We start from the raw sequence: 7751 nt of genomic DNA, 5'->3' as shown, positions 1-7751 counted from the left end.
CAATACTCTGTTTTTATAGTAAAGAAGGTTTTTGGTTTTTTTGTTTTGTTTTTGTTTTCCCCAGCACAGTAATAGAATTTAGGAATTGAATTCATTAATATCCCTTGGCAGCCTCACTGTGCAGTCTCTTGTATACAGCATACGTTTTCATGTTGATGTCCAAATTCAGTATGGTGATTTTGTCAGACTGGACATCCTAGCCGTTCACTAAAGAGAGATCGTTCTGATGCTCACCTGCCTTTCATCTCTGACTCCTCCATTAGGCAGATAGCTCCTGGGTTTTTAAACTGGCCTGCACATGAGAATCACTTGAGCCACTTTAAATAAATATATATAAATAATATGTATTATATAATAAATATATTTATTTATTATATAACTAATAAATATACTAATTTATTATATACATAAATAATAAATATATTTATTATATATAAATATATATATTTAAATTTCATGGGCCTTATGCATTGAATAGGGACTTTGTTGTATTTGTCTTCTCCTCTTTGGTTCCCAGTAGAGCACTGGACATATGTCAGGTAATCAATGACTTCACTTATTCATTCAACACATACTCTTGAGCATTTGTGTTCTAGGTACTTCTAAGTGCTAGGAATGCAGTAGAGAATAAAATAAATGGTCAACTCTTAACATTCTAATAAGAGGAAGACCGGTGGTATCAGGTGGCGATGAAAGCTGTAAAAATAAAATAAGACATGGTAAGGGTAGGACAACCACATAATTTATCAAAAAAGGACACTTTGAGAATAATTATTCACAATTATGTCAATATAGTACAGCTGAAATCAGGACTGTCATGGAAAAACCAAGATGTGTGGTCACTCTACATAAGGTGTTAGAGAGTGCTGTGGAAAAGGAAATGAAGTGTTTTTAAAAAATATGATGTGCTGTTACTAGAAGGCCTCCCCAAAAAGAAAACATTTAAGCAGAAGCCTGAGGAAAATGAAGGCATAAGTCACACAGCTATTAGGGAAAGAGCATTCCAGGTAGATGGAATAGCATGTGTAGGGACAAGCTTGGCATGTTAGAGGGAAATCACAGAAGCCAGTTTGATGGGAGTGGAATGAACAAGAGTACTGTTGATGAAGTCAAAGGGATGACCAGAGGCCAGATTTCATAAGATCTTTTAGGCTAGGCCCATGGTAAGGACTTTGGATTTTACCCTGAGACAAAAATCTGTATAATTTACCTTTTAAAAGGATCACTCTGGTGTTGTGTGGAGAGGATGGAAAGAGTGAACACAGGAAGATTAGTTAATAGACCAAGCAAGAGATGGTGGTGGCCTGGATCATCATAATGGAGAGAGGTGGTTAGATTCTGGACACATGCTGAGGGTAAAGCTGAGCGGATTTGGTGTATGAGGGAAACTGAAGAGCCAGAAATGAGTCCTCAGTTTTTGGCTTGAGCAACTAGAAGAATGGATCTGTCCTTCACTTAGATGGTGAAGATTGTAGGAAGGACATGTTTTGGGGAACAGGGAGAAACAATAATGTAGTTTTGGACTTGTTAAGATTGAGACATATTAGATATTTAAGTGGGAAAATTAGTAGGAAATTGCATAATTAAGTCTAAAGTTTAGGGGAGACGTTGGAGCCACTTGCTACCATACCTAAGAAAGTCCCCCTTGCCAAACTTACATAGCAAACATGTTCATTCATCCATTTTACATGTAGGTTAATTAGGAGGTCTTAAAAGTGTGTTTTTTAAAAGAGGAGCAGTGGGCCATATTCTGCATTTGCAGAGGAGGGAGATTTATTTTCACAAAGTCTGGGAGTGAGGTGTTGCCCAGTAGTGTGTCCACTCATATCATATTTCTCTAGCAGAAGGAAGCTGTAATCCCTATAAACATGAGCGAATTTAAAGTTCCCATTACCCAATTGTGACCTCATGACCCCATTCTGGGAAGCTGACTAAGAAATGACTTTGAGGCTAAAGAAATCAAACAGTTGCTATTTGTATGTTATGTGACTAAAGAAAGAAAAAATAGGCCAAGCATATGAAAATAAATCGATACAGGCTCATGCAAGCTTCTAGTAATGTAAGCCTAAATTTGGCCTTAAAACAAAAACTTATAGTATCAATTAGCATTCCCATTATTTATTGGCTTCTTGCCTACAGACTTTAAAGAAGCAGCTGTCATTTATTTTCAAATGCAAAACAGATGGAAATTTATGGTACCAGGGAAATCTATACTAAGCCAAATAAAACACTTGCAGCATTATTTACTGTATGCATTATTTTTACTTCATCACCTGCCTGAGACTCTTTGGTTTTTATTTTTCACTTTCTGAAGAGTTAGCTAAATTAGAAATCAAGGCTCTGAATGGCTTTTTCTCAGTTATCAGTGTGTTTACATTGAAACAAAGATAACCTCTTGGTTTGAAAGTTTTGCAAAGTCACCAAAAACAATGTTACTTTGGTTATAAATAACCCTCTATTGAAATGAAATAAATGTCAGCATTAGAGAAATGGAAACCAAAACTTTTTATCAGACCTCAAAGTTGAAAGGCAGGAAATGTTAGCTGCACTGACAGAACCCTAGGTACAGGGAGTTGGTGAAAATAAATAGTATGGTTACACAGATAAGTGACCCAGAAAAGAACTTGTTGCTTGACATAATTTTTATTTATTCCTCCATTTTGTTGAATGCCTGCTACAAGTAGTTGCTGGGCACCCAAGTAGTGAAAAAAATGGACATGATCTCTGCCTTCATGTTGCATATGGAAGAAGATGTATTAACTCAAATAACCAGTCAAATCAACTTACAACTGTAAACTTTAATAAGTGCTTTGAAAGAAGCCTTTCCTGGTGAAGAAACATTTGGTTGGCTCTGATGATGGAGTAAGCATGAACTAGGTCAAAAGGATATGGGTGGGAGCAGCTAATGGTGGTCAGGGGACAGAATGTTAAGTGCAAAGCCAGAATTGTGAAGCGGTGGCATGCCAAAGAGAGCCACTGTGTCTGCAAAATAGAAAGTGAGAAGGAGAGTGGCTGGAGAGTACCTGGGAATGTAGACCTTCAGGCCCCCTAAGTACAAATTCTGAAGAAAAATGTATGTCATTGAAGTGCTTTAATTAGGAAAATGACATGATCATATTTTAATTTTTAAAAGTAAAGCTGTACTGAGGGGAACTTTCAATTCCAGTAATGAATTAGGCAATTCAGCTCACACTCTTACCAAGTAAAACCACAAAAGTTGGACAAAATATTTTGAAAATTACTCTGAGAGTTAACATGACAACATCTGGGATAATACCTGGGAGAAAGAAACTCAGAGGTGAGTAGAGCGTTTAGAGCCAGTTTTCCAAAGAGGAGTCTCAGAAGCTGAATAGAAATTTTAATAGACTAACAAGGATAGAGAGATAAAACTGAAGTTCAAGGAAGGTAAAGGGGAGTGATGCCAGGTTTTGGGTTGGTACCCAAAGGCCTACATGAGAGTAAGGGTAAACTGGAAATAGGCCAACCCTCCTGGAGGGTTGAACCACCCACTTCAGAGTCTCTCAGGCCTTCCAACTGGATTGAATTAAGGTGATGTAGGATTGCTACTGGCCTTAATCTCTTACCAGAAGCACATATAAAAATTCCTTGAAGAAAGATAACATTCTTCGTGGTCTCAAACTATTTTTACAATGATCCAAATGCAATATCTGGCACTCATAAAAAATAACCAAGAAAGCATTCACCAACTGGTGGGACAAGTCAAAGGACAAAGAAACCAAATTGAAGGTCCTCCTACAGGCCAAAATAGGGCAGTTTGAATGATAAAAAGAATAATGATGGTAATTCATTAAAAAATAGTGAATAAAAAGAAAATCCATAAGTCTATAAAAATACTCAAAGTTGGAGGGCCTGGCATGGTGGCTCATGCCTGTAATCCCAGCACTTTGGGAAGCCGAGGCAGGTGGATCACTTGAGGCTGGGAGTTGAGACCAGCCTGGCCAACAGGGTGAAACTCTGTCTCTATTAAAACACAAAAATTAGGTGGGCATAGTGGCACGCACCTGTAATTCCAGCCACTTGGGAGGCTGAGGCAGGAGAATCGCCTGAACCCTGGAGGCGGAGGTTGCAGTGAGCCTAGATCGCAGCCAATGAACTCCTGACTCTTTCTCAAAAAAAAAAAAGGGAGAGAGGGAGGGAGCACAGAAAAAGAGAGAAAGCTTTTCTTTATAGAAGAATGCCAGCTAATAAATGTGGACAGATTGATAGAATTGGAAAATCGCCATTTTGCAATCACAAAAGTAATAATGGTATATGAGGTAAACTGAAGAGCCAGGGATGGCTCTTCATTGACAATGAAAGGATTATCAATGGATACTAATGCCGCTGGGTGAGAGGTTGCAAAATAGTCATAGTTTCCAAGTATCTCCTTATACATTACTCATTAATAACACAAAGAGATAATCTGACAATAGAGAAATCCAACACATATCACCTTAACCAAATGATCAAACTTAAAAATGAATACTGATGGGACTAATGAACATTACGAGCCTTCTGATATTAATGAATAAAGGAGGATAAACCATCATCTATGTAGTGTTGTTGCCAAAATGTTTAATCTAAACCTAAGCATTAGACAAATCCAAATAGTAAGACATTCTACAGAACTCTTTAAAAACTATCAATGTCATGAGAGGGGAAAAAAAGGCAATGGAACTATTCTAGATGAAAGGAAAGTAAAAGCTATGCCTAAACCTAATATAGATACAGGATATTTTAAAATGCTATAAAGGATGTTATTTAGGCAATTGAAGAAATTTGCATATGTACTGAATATTAGATATATTATGGTATCAATGTTAAATTTCTTGAGTGTGATAAGAGAGAGATTGTGATCACGTAGGAGAATATCATTGTTCTTAAAAGAGATACATGTTGAAATGTGTAGGAAATGAAACATCATTTTATATGTAGAGGACTTTCAAATGGTTCTGTAATATCTGTATCTATATATATGCATGCAGTCTTCACTTTGCAGGACTGTAAAAAGATACGGTAGTACAAGATTGTAAAAATGACCATGCAAGCTGAAACTACAAAGTGATCTTAATGATCAATGGGGAAAATCATGGTTGTTCTGTCACCTTTAAAAATGTTTACCAAAACATTAAGAACACTCATATGGTCACTCATAAATGCAGAAAATTGTAAAAAAAAAAAAAAAAAAAGCAAAACTAGTTTGTATTTAGTGCACTGTAATTTAAAACATTAGAAATATTGAGGATTAAAGTGTTTTATTTCTTTGTTAAAACTTACCAAAGGCCAGGAGTGCTGGCTTACACCTGTAATCCCAGCACTTTGGGAGGCCAAGATGGGTGGTTTGCTTGAGCTCAGGAGTTTGATACCAACCTGGGCAACCTGGTGAAATACTTAGTCTCTAAAAATAATACAAAAATTAGCCAGGCATGGTGGTGTGCGCCTGTAGTCCCAGCTACTCAAGAAGCTGAGGTGGGAGTATGGCTGGCACCCAGGAGGCAGTGGTTGCAGTGAGCCCTGATCATGCCACTGCGTTCTGGCCTGCGTGACAGAGCAAGACCCCATCTCAAAAACAAACAAACAATCAAACAAACAAACAACATCAACAACAAAAAACTTACCAAGAATAATTTGAACAGTGTTGCTTCTTCTGATTATATAACTTATCTTATGGATGAAGCATCTTTTCTCCACTTTCACAAATCATCATATTCCTTTCTAAGTTTAGATTAGTTTGCATTATTTTATCCTTTGCATTTTCAGTGTTGTGAAATGTTTCTAAAGATATTTTCTAATTCTATCAATCTACCTACTTTTTTGTGAAGTTTTTTGGCAATGTCACTTCCTCTGGGGCATCTTCATCCTTTTTTGTCACAGCCACTTTCTTCATTAATGTCAATAATTCCATCTTTACTAAGTTCCCCTGACTGCATACCTAGAGTCTTTCTAATGATTACAGTGTCAACATTGCCATAGCCAACTATCTTTTCTGTAGCTCTATGTTTGATTTGAATTTCACTTCCAGTGTTACTACTTTTCATGTTTTCCCTTCACTTTCATTTTTCTTGGCCAATTTCCTCTTTTTAATATCTGTTTTGTTTTGTTTTGTTTTTTTGAGACAGAGTCTTGCTCTGTAGCCCAGGCTGGAGTGCTGTGGTGCGATCTTGCTTACTGCTACCTCTGCCTCCCAGGTCCTGGTTCAAACGATTCTCCTGCCTCAGCTTCCTGAGTAGCTGGGATTACAGGCAGGAGCCACCATGCCCAGCTAATTTTATTTTTGTAATTTTAGTAGAGATGGGGTTTCACCACGTTGGCCAGGCTGGTCTTCAACTCCTGACCTCGTGATCCACCTGCCTCAGCCTCCCAAAGTGCTGAGAGTACAGGCATGAGCTACCATGCCCTGCCTTTAATATCTATTTTTGTAAAATATTTTGTGAGTTTATCACTGGGAGACAAGGAAGTAACACAATTTCACACCTTGCTGTCTGTGCATGAACTGAAAAACAGATGTGCAGTGATCAATTGCTGACAGATTTTGAAAGCAGTGAATGATTGTTCACTGTCATTGATCATGATGCACATTTATTAATTACATAGTGGTTGGCAGACTGAAGTTCTTGCAGTGAAGTTTGTACTTTGTGTAATTACATTTAGTAAGCATAGTCACTGAAATTTGAATCATGTCATTGGGTAACTGCCTTTGTTTGTGTATGTATGTGTATATGCATATATACATAATGTGTGTGAATCTAGAAAAAGGTTATATAGGTAGCCCATTGTATTATTCTTGCAGCTTTTCTGTCACTTTCAAATTTATCTTAATAAAAGTTAGGGATGGGAGGGTGGGAAGGAAGCAGATGATAAGGAGATAAGACAATGCAATAGAAAATCTAGAGAAAGAATAGATAAGCCAGGCGCGGTGGCTCACACCTGTAATCCCAGCACTTTGGGAGGTGGATCACGAGGTCACGAGATTGAGACCATCCTGGTTAACATGATTAAACCCGTCTCTACTAAAAATGCACACACACAAAAAAATTAGCTGGGCTTGGTGGCAGGCGCCTGTAGTCCCATCTACTAAGGAGGCTGAGGCACAAGAATGGCGTGAACCTGGGAGGCGGAGCTTGCAGTTAGCCAAGATCACGCCACTGCACTCCAGCCTGGGCGACAGAGCGAGACTCCATCTCAAAAAAAAAAAAAAAAAAAGAATAGATAATAAAAACAAACAGGGAATCCAGAGGCTAGAAAAGGCTATGGAATCAAACTGCCTGGGTTTGAATCTCACTTTAATTACCAGCCATGTGATCTTAGACAAGTTATGCAATATCTCTGAACTTGTTTCTCTTAAAAATTAGGGCTAAAAGAATATCTACTTCATAGGGTAATATGGATGGTTAAATAACTTTCATATATGAAGTAATTCTAAGTGTACAGATGTGTTAAGATGGGGAGATTTTACTATCTTTAGATACTAATAAGAATCCAGAAGAGAAAGGTTGAATCTAGGAGAAGAGATAGTGGTATATGCTTCTTAAGAAGGTGGGAGGGGACGGGATCCAAATAAGAAACAGAGGAGTTGGTCTTGCACTAAGACCCTCTCTATTTTAACAGGAGGGAAAGAGAATAGGATGGGTGAAGGTATAGGTTGGATAGCAAATTTGCTAGGGATAAGAAGTTATTTAATTTTGTAGTCTCCAAGAAATAAAAGGTGAGGCATTTTCTGGGCATGAACAGCACAGTAGGGGATTAGAGGT

This window comes from Nomascus leucogenys, chromosome 11 (assembly GCF_006542625.1).
Source record: "Nomascus leucogenys isolate Asia chromosome 11, Asia_NLE_v1, whole genome shotgun sequence".
Lineage (NCBI taxonomy): Eukaryota > Metazoa > Chordata > Mammalia > Primates > Hylobatidae > Nomascus > Nomascus leucogenys.
Note: the sequence above shows the minus strand (reverse complement) of the source record.